The sequence below is a fragment of the Lathyrus oleraceus genome, chromosome 2 (assembly GCF_024323335.1).
Source record: "Lathyrus oleraceus cultivar Zhongwan6 chromosome 2, CAAS_Psat_ZW6_1.0, whole genome shotgun sequence".
Classification (NCBI taxonomy): domain Eukaryota; kingdom Viridiplantae; phylum Streptophyta; class Magnoliopsida; order Fabales; family Fabaceae; genus Lathyrus; species Lathyrus oleraceus.
The window spans coordinates 68812259-68829281 of NC_066580.1; the positions used below are offsets into that span (position 1 = coordinate 68812259).

The 17023-nt window shown below is 42.0% G+C and overlaps 1 protein-coding gene across 1 annotated transcript in view; it reads right to left on the reverse strand.

Moving 5' to 3' along the window:
• The window catches only part of LOC127121954 (ubiquitin carboxyl-terminal hydrolase 9), a 28894-nt gene that overhangs the window by 4975 nt on the left and 6896 nt on the right, over positions 1–17023 (reverse strand). The gene's annotated exons all lie outside the window — the stretch shown is intronic.

Consider the following 17023-nt stretch of genomic DNA (forward strand, 5'->3'; position numbering starts at 1 on the left):
ATTTTGTGATTATATTGTGATTATTGAGGCTAGGGTGTCACCCTTGAGCCATTTCAGTTGGAAATTGGGGTTTAAATTGATCTATGCATTGCCAGATTCATCTGTCAGATGAAAAGTCAACTGTGGTCAACTGTGCATGATCTGATGGATTTGGAGGTGGAAATGAGTTGAAGACACTTCATTCATGTTGGAACAAGTGTTGAATGACATCTCAATGCTTAAAAATGAAGAAAATCAAGTCAGGACAGAAACTGCCAAAAATAGCAAGTGACTTGCAACTGAAGTTTCCAAAAATGGAAAGTTTTTGACCTCGAAAACAGATGTCCAAGGAAGCTTCAAATGAAAAATTGTTCAACATGACAGATGTAGATCTTGCTCTCACCTTTCCAAAAAGTCCAAGAACTTGAAAATCCAATGTACGGTTTGCAAAATATGGCTCAGTGAATTTCAGAAAAGACCCGTAATCAGGAGGCCATAACTACCACATACTTTGTCCAAATTGCAAGTTCTTTATATGCACAAACTCCATTTGACATGTACTTTGAGGGTGCATCATTGGATTTTCCCAAAAATGGCCAAGGCGAAAAGTCACTTTTCAACTGGACAGCTGAATTGGACCAGGGGCAAAATTGTCCAACTCTCAAAATAATTGGAATTTTTGAATGGGACTTTTTCCAACACCTCAGGAATGGCATTTTAAGTGTGTTTGAATATTCATTTCATGGCTAAGGCAGGTAAATTGGATTTTGGCTTGGAAAGTGAAAGTGCTAAAAATGGACATTTTGCAAATACATGGTGATTTTGAGATTTACACAACCAATGAGCATGAGGCAAGTTTCTACAGCTCACATGTGATAATTGAAAGGTGTATGTGCTGTCAAAACAGGTGGCACTAGCTGGCATAGTGAAATTCCATTTTTGCCCTCACTTGAAATTTCACATTTTCACTAACAATTCCAATTTGGCTAATTACATGATTAATTGGTGATTAAGCATTCATATATAAACCTAAACACTTCCTAATCATAACAGAAATCACACTTCCCCAAATTGGATCTCAAAAACCTCTCACATTCCTCAAAATCTCAAGAACACTCCAAATGCAAAACTTCATCAATCTTCCTCAATCTTGAACCAATTCGTGAAATTCTTTTTGTAATCACTTCCTCTACTCATCTTCTCGGACTGTTTTGGGAGATTGCAAGGAAAAGTGCATCGAATCTCGACTGTTGCATATGGAGCATCAATGGTGAAATGTGGATTTCATGCTCTAGAGACCATAGCAATTGATTCTGGACACACCTATCACCTTCCTCATCATACTTCTACTTCTGTTTGAAGAAAAAAAGCGCGAAGAACAGCTCTATCGACACTGCATTTCCAGGTTTGAGCAAAATTCGATCATCACCATTTGCTTAATAATTATATGCGTTAGAAAGAGCATGAAATGTAGGTTATAGTGATACTCTTAGATTTGTGAATGATGAACCATAGGAGGAGAAATCTTGATTTGAAGTTTTGTTGTCCAACCTTTAATCGTCCGATCCGTAGGATATAGTGAGTGTTAGAGGAAGTAGGTAGCATATTCGTCATGTACGTCGCGAGAGGAAGAGAACGGTTATTCATTTGTGCGTTTTGGTGATGAAATGAGCAAAACCGCATTTACCGTTCCAAGAACATGTTGCCGCGCGAAGAAGAAAGCAGTTCTGGAAAATATGTGGAGTTTGATCTGTTTTCGCTGGCTGTGAAATTTGAAAGCTGTTTACCGCGCCAAATTGCTGTAATTACCATATTGCCGTTAGTGATTTCAATTAATTAATATTAATTCACAAAAATTCTAAAAAATTATAAAGACTTTAAAAATTCGTAAAAAATAGTAAAAAAAATCAGAAAATTATGAGAAAAATTTTGTTGACTTTGTCTTTGACTGTAGAATTTTTTTGACCTATTGGTCAAAGTTGTGCTTGGCAAATGTTTTAGTTGACCTAGGGTTTTCTCATGTATGTCCATTTTTGATACATCTCACCAATTTGATCATGAAATGTCCATAATGTAAAATAAATTCTTGAAAATTTTTGTGGTGGTTCTTGACTCATTGAGGATTATTTATATGTAAATTTCATGAATTTTTGATACCTGGTCAATGAGCAGCAAATTCTGGAACTTAGGTGTGACAATTTGTGTCACACCTCATTATGTCAACTTGCTGGATTTTTTTGAGTGACCTATACTTGTTGGATTAATGTGAAATTATGCATGATGGTTTATTAACATGTTAAGATGCTATGTGAATTTTTGTAGAATTTTTCACTGCCTTTTCTAATTGATCATGATTTTTCATTTCTGGTGATTGAATTTGCAAGTCCATGTGACCTAGGTTGGTAGAATGATTGAGAAATGCTCATGTTGTATTGTATGGCCATGAAATTTGATATGCATGAACTAGACACATGTTAGGACCTCCCTGTTTTGGTCTCATCCATTTCTTTTTTGTTTTCAATGAGATATGAATTTTTGAAGTGGATGTATGCATTGATGGCGTGAATTGAAGCATGAAATTGTGTCTGTTTTTGTTGATTTTCATTGACATGGTTCCAGTTGCCCAATTAAGCTCAAATTTGACATGGTAGACCTTGATTGATCCCTGTTTAGGTGTAATTAATTTGAGAATTTTTGGATGTGTTTTGACGTGGTTTTGAATGCAATACTTCTGTTTGTGTGTTTGATGCTCCATATGGACCAATAGGGATTGTTTTGTGCATGAATTGAACATGATGGATGATATAAACATGAGACCAATGATGTTTGCTCTTGTTTGATGTTAATTTGAGATTGGTTGATGAATACCTTGCTGTTTAAATTTTTTTCTTGCTTTTGGACCCTAGGCTTAGCCTAGTGGTCTAGTTGCTAATGTTTGCTTGATTTTTCAGGATCAAAAGCATAATGCACATGGAGAATGATCCAAATCAATTTTAATTGATGTTGTGGATGTTTGTACACTAACATAACATTGTTTTGTAGGTGTTGGAGCTTGGGCTTAAGCCTTGAGCTTGCTTTGTGTTGTATTGTTTAAACTGTTTGTTTGCTGTATAGTTTGTCTGATTGAGTACTGACTGAGTTTGATTGTTTCCAGGTACTTTAGTTGCTCAGTTCCTTGTGAACTATTGCTTTGCTTTGCTTTGCATAAGCAACTTGCATTGAGGTAACTTCCTAACTTCATGTAGTCTGGAGACCCGGCTGTTACCGGGCCGGGCAAATTGTCTGAAGTCCTCCTTAAGAGGCAATGATTGTGGTTGTTTATTTTTAAGCCCAAGCAGGTGAAAGTCCTTTAAATAAGGCAATTGGTGGAAGGTAGGGGTATGCAGCCTACCCCCCACTATTCTGTGAGTCTTCTCCTTGCTCCCATTACATGGTTGTAGCATTGAGATCAAAAGCCCAAGATCTTGTGCAGTGCACATTGAGTCAGAGTCATCGAGTATAGAAGGGTTCCCCTATTCTGGACCCATGCTCATTTGTCAGACGCTCTCCCTGGTTAGGGATATGAGCTGTGAGGTCTGATCCTCACTTCACCTATCATCTGCTTCACCTTAGCCTCGTAATGGCAAGGTTAAGAGCAAACACAGCCCGTACAGACGACTTGCTGAGGCAGTCAAACCTATTGTGTGAGCCCCTTGTTTGGCTATAGTGCGTGCTATGTGGATATCTGATTGACATGCTTGTTTGAGATGCCTGTTCTCATTTGATATATGATGTATGCTTGTATGCTTTCTTCTTTCCTGGTTAGGATTAGATCGCACTAATGCAAGTAGGTAGAAACTGAACTTAGGGTGACTTTGCATGACAACATTAGGCTCGAGTCTCAGCTCCCTAGTGTCGTGTTTTCCCCTCGGTTTCTGGTTAGCAATTCAGTCCCTTTCAGGGGAACTACATCGCCCTGATCCTCGTGCCAGACGAGGTATGTAGGCAGGTGGTCGTGCGAGACCTCTCCGGGCAACCTTTTTCTTTTTTGCGTGTGTTTAATTGTTATCTGATTGTGTGTTTTGGCTCGGATGCCGACGTAAGCCCAGTGATTGGCTGTCGGGCTCCACGTTTGCCCTTTTGAGTGTGTTTTGGTTCGGATGCCGACGTAATTCCATCAATTGGTTGTCGGGCTCCATGTTTGCCACCCTTGCTTGTTTGTATGTTTTGTGTTGTTTGGCGTGCGTAAGCCGAACTACAGTGGCTCTGATTCTTGTTCCAGACAAGATATGTAGGCATAAGGTGCGATACCTTATCGAGCTCGTTTCTCTTAACCCCACCTGCGTTCCCCGCGTGTGTGTGTGATGTATGTTTAGCAACCTATTCTGTATTCTAGGACGTGGATCCCTAGGAGTACCTAGGACGTGAGGGGTGCTAATACCTTCCCCTCGCGTAACCGACTCCCGAACCTTTTCTCTCTGGTCGCGAGACCATGTCTTTCCAGGTTTCTCTGAGCGTTTCCTTTCCCTATCTTGGGATAAATAACGCGCAGTGGCGGCTCTCTGTGTGCTTTTATTTTCGAGTCTCGCCGGTTGATTTTTCGCAGGATGCGACAGCTGGCGACTCTGCTGGGGATAATACGATGTAGACCTGTGCTGGTCCATCGTCCCTAAGCGAGTCCTTCCTAGCGTTTTAGGATAGTTTAGGTTGCTTGTGATGTTTGATTTATTGCATTTATTATTCTAACCAGTGTATATATTTGCATTAATATTTGCATGCATCATACTATCATGCTGTTGCCGTCCTCTGTGCAGGTGGTTCCTCTGTTTGGGGTGGGTGTTCTGAGTGGGGCTAAAACCCAGGCCCGAGTATACACCTAGGACTAGTGTGGTCTCATGTTCCTCATTTGCTGGATCAGCATATTGTTGCAACGTGACATACCACAAGCCAGACGAGGTTCATTTGATAGTGCTTTCCTCTGTGGGGTACTCCACTTTGGTTGAGTTACTTCATCTGAACTATTGACTCTGGTGACCGATCATTTCCCGGATCTTTGGTTTAGACGATCTCAGGAGAGCTACAATGGCACACCCGAAAGGGCAAACCCATTGAGTATCTCTGCCCGATTGTCGAGACTATTATCCGCCTTAGGATGACCTGTTTAGAATTTACCTGTGAGGGGAGGGTGTTTTCTTTCAGATGCATGATCAGATGGATTCAGATGGTGACTATTTGTTCCGTGGGTCCTATTTATAAGTCGGATTTATGGTCATTTATTGCCGAGGCGCCGGAGTGCTGTCCGTGATTTATCAATGGGGATCCGTTTATTTCAGGATTCCCCGGGCCGAGTTATTTATCAGTGGGGATCCGTTTATTTCGGGATTCCCCGGGCCGTTTCAGATGATTGTGGGTGTCTGCTCAGAGACTGATGGTGATGATGATGGTGTATCTTTCTTCCGTTTATTTCGGAACCCGTGGGTCAGATTTGTGGTTAGTCAGACTTCAGATGGTTGTGATCAGTCCAGGGATCCGAGTTGTGGTTCAGAGCAACAGAGGATCAGATGACTTGGGGGATGGCACAGCGCATTGCATACATCTGCATCATTCTCATTTTGCATCCATCTGCACCAGACTTACGTCTAGCCATATGGGGAGCATTATGGATTGAGAATCTGGTTGAGAGACATCTGGATGTCAAAATGTTATTGGTGAAATTTTATCTGTCTCGATGAAACCAGAATCAAAGGACAGAATCTTCCTCATATGGATAGACGTTGCATCCATGCATATTAACCTGTTTGCTGTTTTGCAGGAATCATTGCTCGTGCTCGCAGAACTGTACCTTTGCACTCGACCCGTCCTCACAGATACTTCACCAGACGCAATACTCCCAGACTGATGGATCCTCCCAACGCTGACATCCTCGAACTGAAAGAGAAGATGGGAGAGCTGATCAATGTCATGCAAGAGTTCGCCTTGGGGCAGAAAGTAATTGCCGAAAAGGTGGGGAGGATTGAAGACTGGCTGAAGATGGGGAACATGCAAGGAAACGCTTCGTCGTCTGGACCGAAGAAGCCATTTGGTAATGACCAGCACAAGGATGAGGGTGAATCGAGTGCTGTGTACGCCCAGAGAGGACACGGTAGGGGTCGTTACTACCAGCACACCGCTGCAGTAACTATTCCTGCTGACAATCAGCCTGCACAACAGCAACAGCAGCGTCAGCCATTTCAGCAGAGGTCCCAGAGGGTAGGATATCCAGTCAGGAGGAGGATGAGTGATCGGCATTTTGACAGGCCGCCTGTGATATATTCTTTCCTATTGAAAAAGCTGAAAGATATGGGGCTGGTACAGTTGAGGACTTTGGCACCTATGGGACTTGATCAAAGGCCAGCCAATTTTGATGAAAATGTCAAATGTGAATTCCATTCGGGTGCTCCCGGGCACAGTGTAGAGGACTGTAAAGCTTTTAAGCACGTAGTCCAAGACTTGGTGGATTCTAAAGCAATCAACTTCGCTTCATCTCCAAATGTTAATGCTAATCCCATGCCGGCGCATGGTCAGGCAATGGTGAACGCAATTACTGAAGATTCAGATCGCGTCTGTGCGATGGGGGAAGAGACTGACAGTGACTGGGAGATTGATCAATGGATAAAGCCGTGCGTACCAGGAAGCTGAAAGGCCTAAACAAGATCGGCACTGTCACTCATCCCGAAGAGTAATATTTCTTGTTTTCAGTTTATATGCATGAAAGCCATACGTGTTGCCCGACACATAATGGTCCATTGTAAGGGCCACCTCATGTTTAAATTTGCATTTCTGCATCATAAATAAATGGATGTTTTTCAGTCAAAAAGCGGTGTTCCCTGTTTTTCATTTATTTTTGCAGTTTAAAAAACAAATAAAAATGGCAATGTTTATTTTCATTTTTCTTTTTTTGATTTGTTTCGTCCCAAAATCGAAAAATAATTCTCCGGATCTCTTTGATAACAATTTGGTTACCCCTCATATGACTTCGACAATCCGAGCAATCAGGCTGACGAAGAAGGCGAAGAAGATTGTGATCTGCTGGAATTAGCCAGGTTGTCAAAACAAGAGGAGAAGGTGATTCAGCCGCATGCAGAGCGGATTGAGGTTGTTATTCCAAGCACCGCTGAGGTCAGGAAGGAGATGAAAAATTAGAGCCGCTTCAGAGGCGAATCGAGAGCAGAATGGTAGCCTTGTTGAAGGAGCAGGTGGACGCATTCACTTGGTCATGTCAGGATATGCCAAGGTCGAATACCGGTGTCGTTGTGCACAAGCTCCCATAGAAAGGAGACTGTCCTCTAGAGAAGCGAAACGCCAGTGCCTGTATCAGAGAGCCATGGTGACTTTGTTTCATGATATGATTCATCATGAAATCGAATGCTATGACATGATAGCAAAGTCCCAAACAGAAGAGGGGCATTTGGTAGATCTGGCCAAGTTGGTTAACTGGTTGAGACAATTCAAACTGAGGTTGAATTCAGACGAGTGCACTATCAGAGTGCGGTCCGGTAAGCTGTGGGGTTCATTGTAAGGGAGGAATCGAGGTTCATCCTGCAAAAAAAAAAAAAAAAAAAAAAAAAAAAAAAAAAGAAAAACGCCTGAACCGAGAAAAAGAAAAATAGGAAAAGAGAGGTTTGTGGTTTCTTAGAAAGATTGAACTACCTGTCATGGTTCACATCTCATCTAACAGCCACGTGTGAACCTATATTCAAGATGTTGAAAAAAAAAAATCAACGGTCAGGTGAAATAATGATTGCCAAGGGGCATTGAAAATAAAAGAATAAGTTGCAGGAACCTCTGATTCCGATGTCTCCTGTGGAAGGAACAATTGTTAATCTGTACTTAACGGCCTTCGAGGGGTCCACAAGGTGTATTGGGTCAGCATGACAAGTCTTGTCGAAAAGAGCATGCAATTTACCTTAGCAAAAAGTTTACCGACTGTGAAACAATACATTCACTGTTCGAGAAAACTTGCTGTACTTTGGCATAGGCTGCTCGCCGACTGAGACAGTATATGCTGGTTCATACCACTTTGTGGATTTCTGAGATGGATCTGATCAAGTATGGGTTTGAGAATCCAGCATCGACCGGACGGGTTGTGAAAAGGCAAAAGAATATTGACTGATCAGTATACTCTCAGAAAGCAATCAAGGGAGGGGTGTATTGTCTGATTACATCTCTCTGCAACCCGTGAGGTTGTCAACCGAGGAAGTTTGAGTTCCCTGATGAGGACATCTCGAGGTACTCAAATCGAAAGATTGAGAGTGACCGATCCCGGAGGAGGGGTTTGACCTCAAATCCGAACGGATTCTGATGTCTGATGGGGAGGTTAAGGAGAATAAGATTTTGTTGCCCGGATAACGTTTGAATACACCAACGACGGTGTGATTGAGTATGAAGTTGGTATCCTGGGTATTGTACCTCGGTGCGTCTACTGGGGCAACTCCTTTCTCATTGGTATATGGGATGGAGGCTGTATTACCTGTTGAGGTTCAGATTCCCTCGTTGAGAGTCCTGAGGGACATGAAATTGCAAGAGGCTGAATAGGTAAGGACCCGGTACGAAGAGTTGAGCCTGATAGAGGAAAAAAGGCTAGCGGCCATCTGTCATGGGCAGTTATACCAGCAGTGAATGAAGCGTGCTTGTGACAAGAAGGTGCGACCTCGGGTATATCACGTGGGTGATATGGTGCTGAAAAGGATCCTTCCTCCTCAAAACGATCGAAGGGGCAAATGGACACTCAGTCATGAATCCCCAGCATGGTCAAGAAGGTTTTCTCTGGCGGAGCCTTGTTGTTAACGACCATGGATGGCAAGGATTTTCCATCCCCTGTGAATGCGGACGCAGTTAAAAAATACTTCGTGTAAAAGAGACCCGCTGGACGAAAAGAACAAAATAGTCCAGGCAAAAATGGGCATCCCGGCGAACCAAAAAACAGAAAAAAGGTTCGGGCAAAAGTTAGGGATATAAAATGAAAAAATGTACACCCGGCAAGTCGAAAACCTGAAAAGGCGACTTGGGCAAAAAGGGGTATCCCGGTGGACTGAAAACCCGAAAGGGCGGTCCAGGCAAAAGAGGGATTGAAACGAACAACTGCGTCCAGCATGATCGTTTGCGCTTTGGTTAAAGCATCATGGATAATACCCGGTGGGGATCAATCAGGAATCGTCTTGTTCAGAAGGCAGAAAGCATGGAGAGTCTGAGGACATATGGGGTGTAACCGAGTTGGAACTCGATGAGATCACGGGTTTCACATTGCCATTAGGATAGATTTTTCCTTTTGAGCGTAATTACCTCTTTTCAGGAATTGCTTCCTTTTGTATTGCTCATTTGAGCCACACTTTTCAAATCAACAAAATGCACATTCAGTCAAATAATTTTGTTTTTGTTTTTCATTACCGTTTTGATTGCAAGAACATCCAATTATTTTTGATAAAGAATCTTTGCATTTTAACACATACAGGTTCCTTCCGATGCATGTTTATAAGATTGAGAGCTTGAAATCTTATTTGGAAGGTTGAGTGACCTAAGTGTTGAAATCTTGACACGCCTGGGGCACGGTTTTATCTAACGATCTGTTTTGCAGGAACTGTTAGGTATTTTTACTCACTTGCAGGTTGTGATGTGGAAGCTGTTGACAAAACAAATCCCCAGAGAGTTCGCTTGGAGGCGAATCAGTGAAAGAATGACGAAGTGACGTTGCGGCGTACGATGATCCTTGATGTTAATCAAGAAGACTCTTCAAAATCGGAAGATTGGAAAGTATGTAATTCCTCGCAAAGTCCGATCAGGGACGAGTGCATGAGGAAAGGACGGTAGGAAGAGACGACGTGGGATGTCCGACGGCCTTTGAAATTAACCAAGAAGACTCTTCAAAGTCGGAAGATTGAAATTTCTGTATAAATCCCAGGAGTACGTTTCTCGTCGAGCGCGGGGCGATTGGGAATACAAGATGATGGAGCAGAAAAGGTCCAGACGAGTCCGGGAATTCTCAAAAGTGGAAAGTTGATGCGAGGCTGGAAGGTAGATACCGTGATTCGACGAGTCGACGGGTGTTCTGTACCAACTTTTCTCATTTCCTCAGCTAGGTCCCCAAGCAGAGTCATAGGACTAGCTCCCCAGCAGATCCGAGGTCTGTGGACTTCCCTAACCGAGTCTGAAGGTTGCTAATCCCCGAGTGGAGCGGGTCTTTTTCAAAGAAATATATCTCCAGCAGTTCCCCGAGTGGAGCGGGTTTCAATGAAATATATCTCCAGCAGTTCCCCGAGTGGAGCGGGTCTTTTTCAAAGAAATATATCTCCAGCAGTTCCCCGAGTGGAGCGGGTCTTTTTCAAAGAAATATATCTCCAGCAGTTCCCCGAGTGGAGCGGGTTTCAATGAAATATATCTCCAGTAGTTCCCCGAGTGGAGCGGGTCTTGTTCAAAGAAATATATCTCCAACAGTGTTCATCCTACCAGTGGATTGGACAAGTTCCCGTAGCGGACGGATTTTGCATCCCCAGCTGAGTTGATTCTACCTATGGATTGCATGGGTTGTCCCCAGCGGAGTAGTATGCGGTTCCCTAGCAGGGCCAGGATGGTTATCCTCAGCAGGTGGTAGAGTGATGCATCCCCAGTTGAGTCGGGAGATTGCTGTTTTCCCCAGCGGAGTATCTGTGAGCATTTCCCCAGTAAAGTCAGCAGGTATCTGTGAGGGTTTCCCGAAGCAGAGTTGGGATTGATATCCCCAGCAAGTCAAAAAAAACTATTGTATCCCCACAGAGTGTTGGTGGTTCCTATCCCCAGCAGTTTCCCGAGTGGATTGGGTGCAAAGGAGGCTCTTCCTCAGCAAGGGTTGCTATTTCCCAGCAGCAGTGTTATTCCCCAGCAGGGTGGAATTGGAGCGGTGACGAGTTCCTCAGCAGAGTGTCTCGTGCTTCCCAGAAGAGTCCCTTGAGGGGGATATTTTTTTATGCATTCATCATGTAGAGTAAGCATAGCATATTGCATAGAAAAATAATAAATCGCGTAGCATTTCCATAAGTATGGAGCATTACGCAGAAAAAGATCATGCATCATTGTTGCAAGCATAGAGCTAGTCTCAAGCCGTGGTTATCGTTTGAGAGGTGGTTTTGCCCAGAGGTGAAGATGTTACTCCGAAGAGTTTAGCCTCATGATTGGATCAGAGATGTACCCCAGTAGTGCGATACTGGAGGGAGTTTTTCCGTCGGGCAGAGATGGAAAGGTTACGCGATCAGTGCGATTCAAGCCGTGGTTACCGCTTGGGATTTGGTTTTGCCGGACAGTGAAGACGATACTCCGAGGAGTTCAGCATTGTGAGTTTGGAACCACAGTATTTCCCAGTCATCAGTAAGTGTCTGGTCGAGCTTGATTGGTGTCCTGTAAAACATCATCATTCGATGTTCAGTAAACGTCGAGTTATTTCCCAGTCATTGTTTAATGTCTGGTCGATCATTGTGTGATGCCTGTAAACATCATTGTTCGATGTCCTGTCAACATCCTCGTTCGATGTCCTGTCAACATCCTTGTTTGATGTCCTGTCAACATCATTGTTTGATGTCCTGTCAGCATCCTTGTTTGATGTCCTGTCAACATCCTTGTTTGATGTCCTGTCAACATCATTGTTTGATGTCCTGTCAACATCATTGTTTGATGTCCTGTCAACATCATTGTTCGATGTCCTGTCAACATCATTGTTCGATGTCCAGTAAACGTCGAGTTTTCTCCCAGTCATCAGTCAGTGTCTGGTTGAAAATGTTACTCTGAGGAGTGTGGTATCATGACGTCAGATCAGCAGTGTTCCCCAGTAGTGCGATATTGGAGGAAATGTTTCCGTCGGACAGAGATGGGAATGATATCAGAAGACGTTACGCGATCAGCGCGATTCCAGGGTTCAAATGAAGAAAGGGAAGTGTTACGACATTTTCTGGAGATCGGGGTTCAATCAGAGAAGAGTATATGCTGAGGCATTTTTTGGGGTTCAAATGGAGATGGAGTTGAAGATTTTATCCGGGATGAGGTCCTCAGGATTATCTTCTGTTCATGTGTCACCTTAGACTCTGGCTGAGGCCAATGGAGGTCGTCATAGGTGTCTTCTGAGGAAGAGATACACATGCTACCTTCTTTATGAAGGTTTACCCTCTGACATGTCGCCCTCAGAGTGGTTTGGTGTTATTTCCGACGTTGCCAGCGGAATTATCACGAGAGATGGAGAAAGGATATGCTGAGGCATTTCCTGGGGTTCAAACGGAGAAAAGAGATGCTGAGGCGTTTTCTGGGGTTCAAATGGAGAAAAGGAGATGTTGCGACATTTTCTGGAGAGCGGGGTTCATATTGGCGATCGCAAGTTATCGTCAGGCGACTGGGGTTCAAATCGGAGAATGGGGTTCATCATTTTGGCAAACAGGAGACTGGTGTTCAAATGCAGAGATCCGAGGATCGTTTGCGCAAAGAAAATTTCGGGGTTCAAGAAAAGCAAAAAAAAAAAAAGAGAGAAAGGAAGAATGACAATCCCGAGTGGATGTGTGGTGATCAGACCATGGTTATCCCTGAGTTACCGTTTATTTTGGTATCCAGGTCGACGCTTCAGAGACTGTTTCTTCGCCGATTCTAACAGGCGTTGTTGATTATTTTCCCATCAGAGCGCAAATTGTTCGTCTGTTCTTGGTATTCAATCACTCTTCATCCTGATCATCCGAAAGCCGAGGCTATTTCGTATCGACAGGTTCACAGTGGATTGAATAGGGGCAGCTGTAACACCTCAAAATTTGCCCTCCTCTCTTGGGACTAGCATTATCATTGTGCATTTCATTTTAGGACATTAGGCATTTCATATTGCATACCATGTGGCTACATTGTGCAAGCCATCTTCCCAAGTCTTGATCAGAAGATGAGGAAGTCAGAGGGTGCAAGCCTAGGGTTTCACTGACTGATCATGGCCATCTGAGGATTGGGCTGTGAATTAGGGTTTCATGATTCTCAAGGGTATTGGTCTTCATCTTGTTTGAATTGATACATCATCATCATCATGGTTGGATGTCATCAGGAGATTGGAGAAGATTCCTTGAGATTAGGGTTTTGACCACTGGTCAACCCTAATCAGTTGTATTGGGCCAATCAGGGCTGGATCAGGAGATGGGGTTTGTGAAGGAGATGAGGATAATTTTGTGATTATATTGTGATTATTGAGGCTAGGGTGTCACCCTTGAGCCATTTCAGTTGGAAATTGGGGTTTAAATTGATCTATGCATTGCCAGATTCATCTGTCAGATGAAAAGTCAACTGTGGTCAACTGTGCATGATCTGATGGATTTGGAGGTGGAAATGAGTTGAAGACACTTCATTCATGTTGGAACAAGTGTTGAATGACATCTCAATGCTTAAAAATGAAGAAAATCAAGTCAGGACAGAAACTGCCAAAAATAGCAAGTGACTTGCAACTGAAGTTTCCAAAAATGGAAAGTTTTTGACCTCGAAAACAGATGTCCAAGGAAGCTTCAAATGAAAAATTGTTCAACATGACAGATGTAGATCTTGCTCTCACCTTTCCAAAAAGTCCAAGAACTTGAAAATCCAATGTACGGTTTGCAAAATATGGCTCAGTGAATTTCAGAAAAGACCCGTAATCAGGAGGCCATAACTACCACATACTTTGTCCAAATTGCAAGTTCTTTATATGCACAAACTCCATTTGACATGTACTTTGAGGGTGCATCATTGGATTTTCCCAAAAATGGCCAAGGCGAGAAGTCACTTTTCAACTGGACAGCTGAATTGGACCAGGGGCAAAATTGTCCAACTCTCAAAATAATTGGAATTTTTGAATGGGACTTTTTCCAACACCTCAGGAATGGCATTTTAAGTGTGTTTGAATATTCATTTCATGGCTAAGGCATGTAAATTGGATTTTGGCTTGGAAAGTGAAAGTGCTAAAAATGGACATTTTGCAAATACATGGTGATTTTGAGATTTACACAACCAATGAGCATGAGGCAAGTTTCTACAGCTCACATGTGATAATTGAAAGGTGTATGTGCTGTCAAAACAGGTGGCACTAGCTGGCATAGTGAAATTCCATTTTTGCCCTCACTTGAAATTTCACATTTTCACTAACAATTCCAATTTGGCTAATTACATGATTAATTGGTGATTAAGCATTCATATATAAACCTAAACACTTCCTAATCATAACAGAAATCACACTTCCCCAAATTGGATCTCAAAAACCTCTCACATTCCTCAAAATCTCAAGAACACTCCAAATGCAAAACTTCATCAATCTTCCTCAATCTTGAACCAATTCGTGAAATTCTTTTTGTAATCACTTCCTCTACTCATCTTCTCGGACTGTTTTGGGAGATTGCAAGGAAAAGTGCATCGAATCTCGACTGTTGCATATGGAGCATCAATGGTGAAATGTGGATTTCATGCTCTAGAGACCATAGAAATTGATTCTGGACACACCTATCACCTTCCTCATCATACTTCTACTTCTGTTTGAAGAAAAAAAGCGCGAAGAACAGCTCTATCGACACTGCATTTCCAGGTTTGAGCAAAATTCGATCATCACCATTTGCTTAATAATTATATGCGTTAGAAAGAGCATGAAATGTAGGTTATAGTGATACTCTTAGATTTGTGAATGATGAACCATAGGAGGAGAAATCTTGATTTGAAGTTTTGTTGTCCAACCTTTAATCGTCCGATCCGTAGGATATAGTGAGTGTTAGAGGAAGTAGGTAGCATATTCGTCATGTACGTCGCGAGAGGAAGAGAACGGTTATTCATTTGTGCGTTTTGGTGATGAAATGAGCAAAACCGCATTTACCGTTCCAAGAACATGTTGCCGCGCGAAGAAGAAAGCAGTTCTGGAAAATATGTGGAGTTTGATCTGTTTTCGCTGGCTGTGAAATTTGAAAGCTGTTTACCGCGCCAAATTGCTGTAATTACCATATTGCCGTTAGTGATTTCAATTAATTAATATTAATTCACAAAAATTCTAAAAAATTATAAAGACTTTAAAAATTCGTAAAAATAGTAAAAAAAATCAGAAAATTATGAGAAAAATTTTGTTGACTTTGTCTTTGACTGTAGAATTTTTTTGACCTATTGGTCAAAGTTGTGCTTGGCAAATGTTTTAGTTGACCTAGGGTTTTCTCATGTATGTCCATTTTTGATACATCTCACCAATTTGATCATGAAATGTCCATAATGTAAAATAAATTCTTGAAAATTTTTGTGGTGGTTCTTGACTCATTGAGGATTATTTATATGTAAATTTCATGAATTTTTGATACCTGGTCAATGAGCAGCAAATTCTGGAACTTAGGTGTGACAATTTGTGTCACACCTCATTATGTCAACTTGCTGGATTTTTTTGAGTGACCTATACTTGTTGGATTAATGTGAAATTTTGCATGATGGTTTATTAACATGTTAAGATGCTATGTGAATTTTTGTAGAATTTTTCACTGCCTTTTCTAATTGATCATGATTTTTCATTTCTGGTGATTGAATTTGCAAGTCCATGTGACCTAGGTTGGTAGAATGATTGAGAAATGCTCATGTTGTATTGTATGGCCATGAAATTTGATATGCATGAACTAGACACATGTTAGGACCTCCCTGTTTTGGTCTCATCCATTTCTTTTTTGTTTTAAATGAGATATGAATTTTTGAAGTGGATGTATGCATTGATGGCGTGAATTGAAGCATGAAATTGTGTCTGTTTTTGTTGATTTTCATTGACATGGTTCCAGTTGCCCAATTAAGCTCAAATTTGACATGGTAGACCTTGATTGATCCCTGTTTAGGTGTAATTAATTTGAGAATTTTTGGATGTGTTTTGACGTGGTTTTGAATGCAATACTTCTGTTTGTGTGTTTGATGCTCCATATGGACCAATAGGGATTGTTTTGTGCATGAATTGAACATGATGGATGATATAAACATGAGACCAATGATGTTTGCTCTTGTTTGATGTTAATTTGAGATTGGTTGATGAATACCTTGCTGTTTAAATTTTTTTCTTGCTTTTGGACCCTAGGCTTAGCCTAGTGGTCTAGTTGCTAATGTTTGCTTGATTTTTCAGGATCAAAAGCATAATGCACATGGAGAATGATCCAAATCAATTTTAATTGATGTTGTGGATGTTTGTACACTAACATAACATTGTTTTGTAGGTGTTGGAGCTTGGGCTTAAGCCTTGAGCTTGCTTTGTGTTGTATTGTTTAAACTGTTTGTTTGCTGTATAGTTTGTCTGATTGAGTACTGACTGAGTTTGATTGTTTCCAGGTACTTTAGTTGCTCAGTTCCTTGTGAACTATTGCTTTGCTTTGCTTTGCATAAGCAACTTGCATTGAGGTAACTTCCTAACTTCATGTAGTCTGGAGACCCGGCTGTTACCGGGTCGGGCAAATTGTCTGAAGTCCTCCTTAAGAGGCAATGATTGTGGTTGTTTATTTTTAAGCCCAAGCAGGTGAAAGTCCTTTAAATAAGGCAATTGGTGGAAGGTAGGGGTATGCAGCCTACCCCCCACTATTCTGTGAGTCTTCTCCTTGCTCCCATTACATGGTTGTAGCATTGAGATCAAAAGCCCAAGATCTTGTGCAGTGCACATTGAGTCAGAGTCATCGAGTATAGAAGGGTTCCCCTATTCTGGACCCATGCTCATTTGTCAGACGCTCTCCCTGGTTAGGGATATGAGCTGTGAGGTCTGATCCTCACTTCACCTATCATCTGCTTCACCTTAGCCTCGTAATGGCAAGGTTAAGAGCAAACACAGCCCGTACAGACGACTTGCTGAGGCAGTCAAACCTATTGTGTGAGCCCCTTGTTTGGCTATAGTGCGTGCTATGTGGATATCTGATTGACATGCTTGTTTGAGATGCCTGTTCTCATTTGATATATGATGTATGCTTGTATGCTTTCTTCTTTCCTGGTTAGGATTAGATCGCACTAATGCAAGTAGGTAGAAACTGAACTTAGGGTGACTTTGCATGACAACATTAGGCTCGAGTCTCAGCTCCCTAGTGTCGTG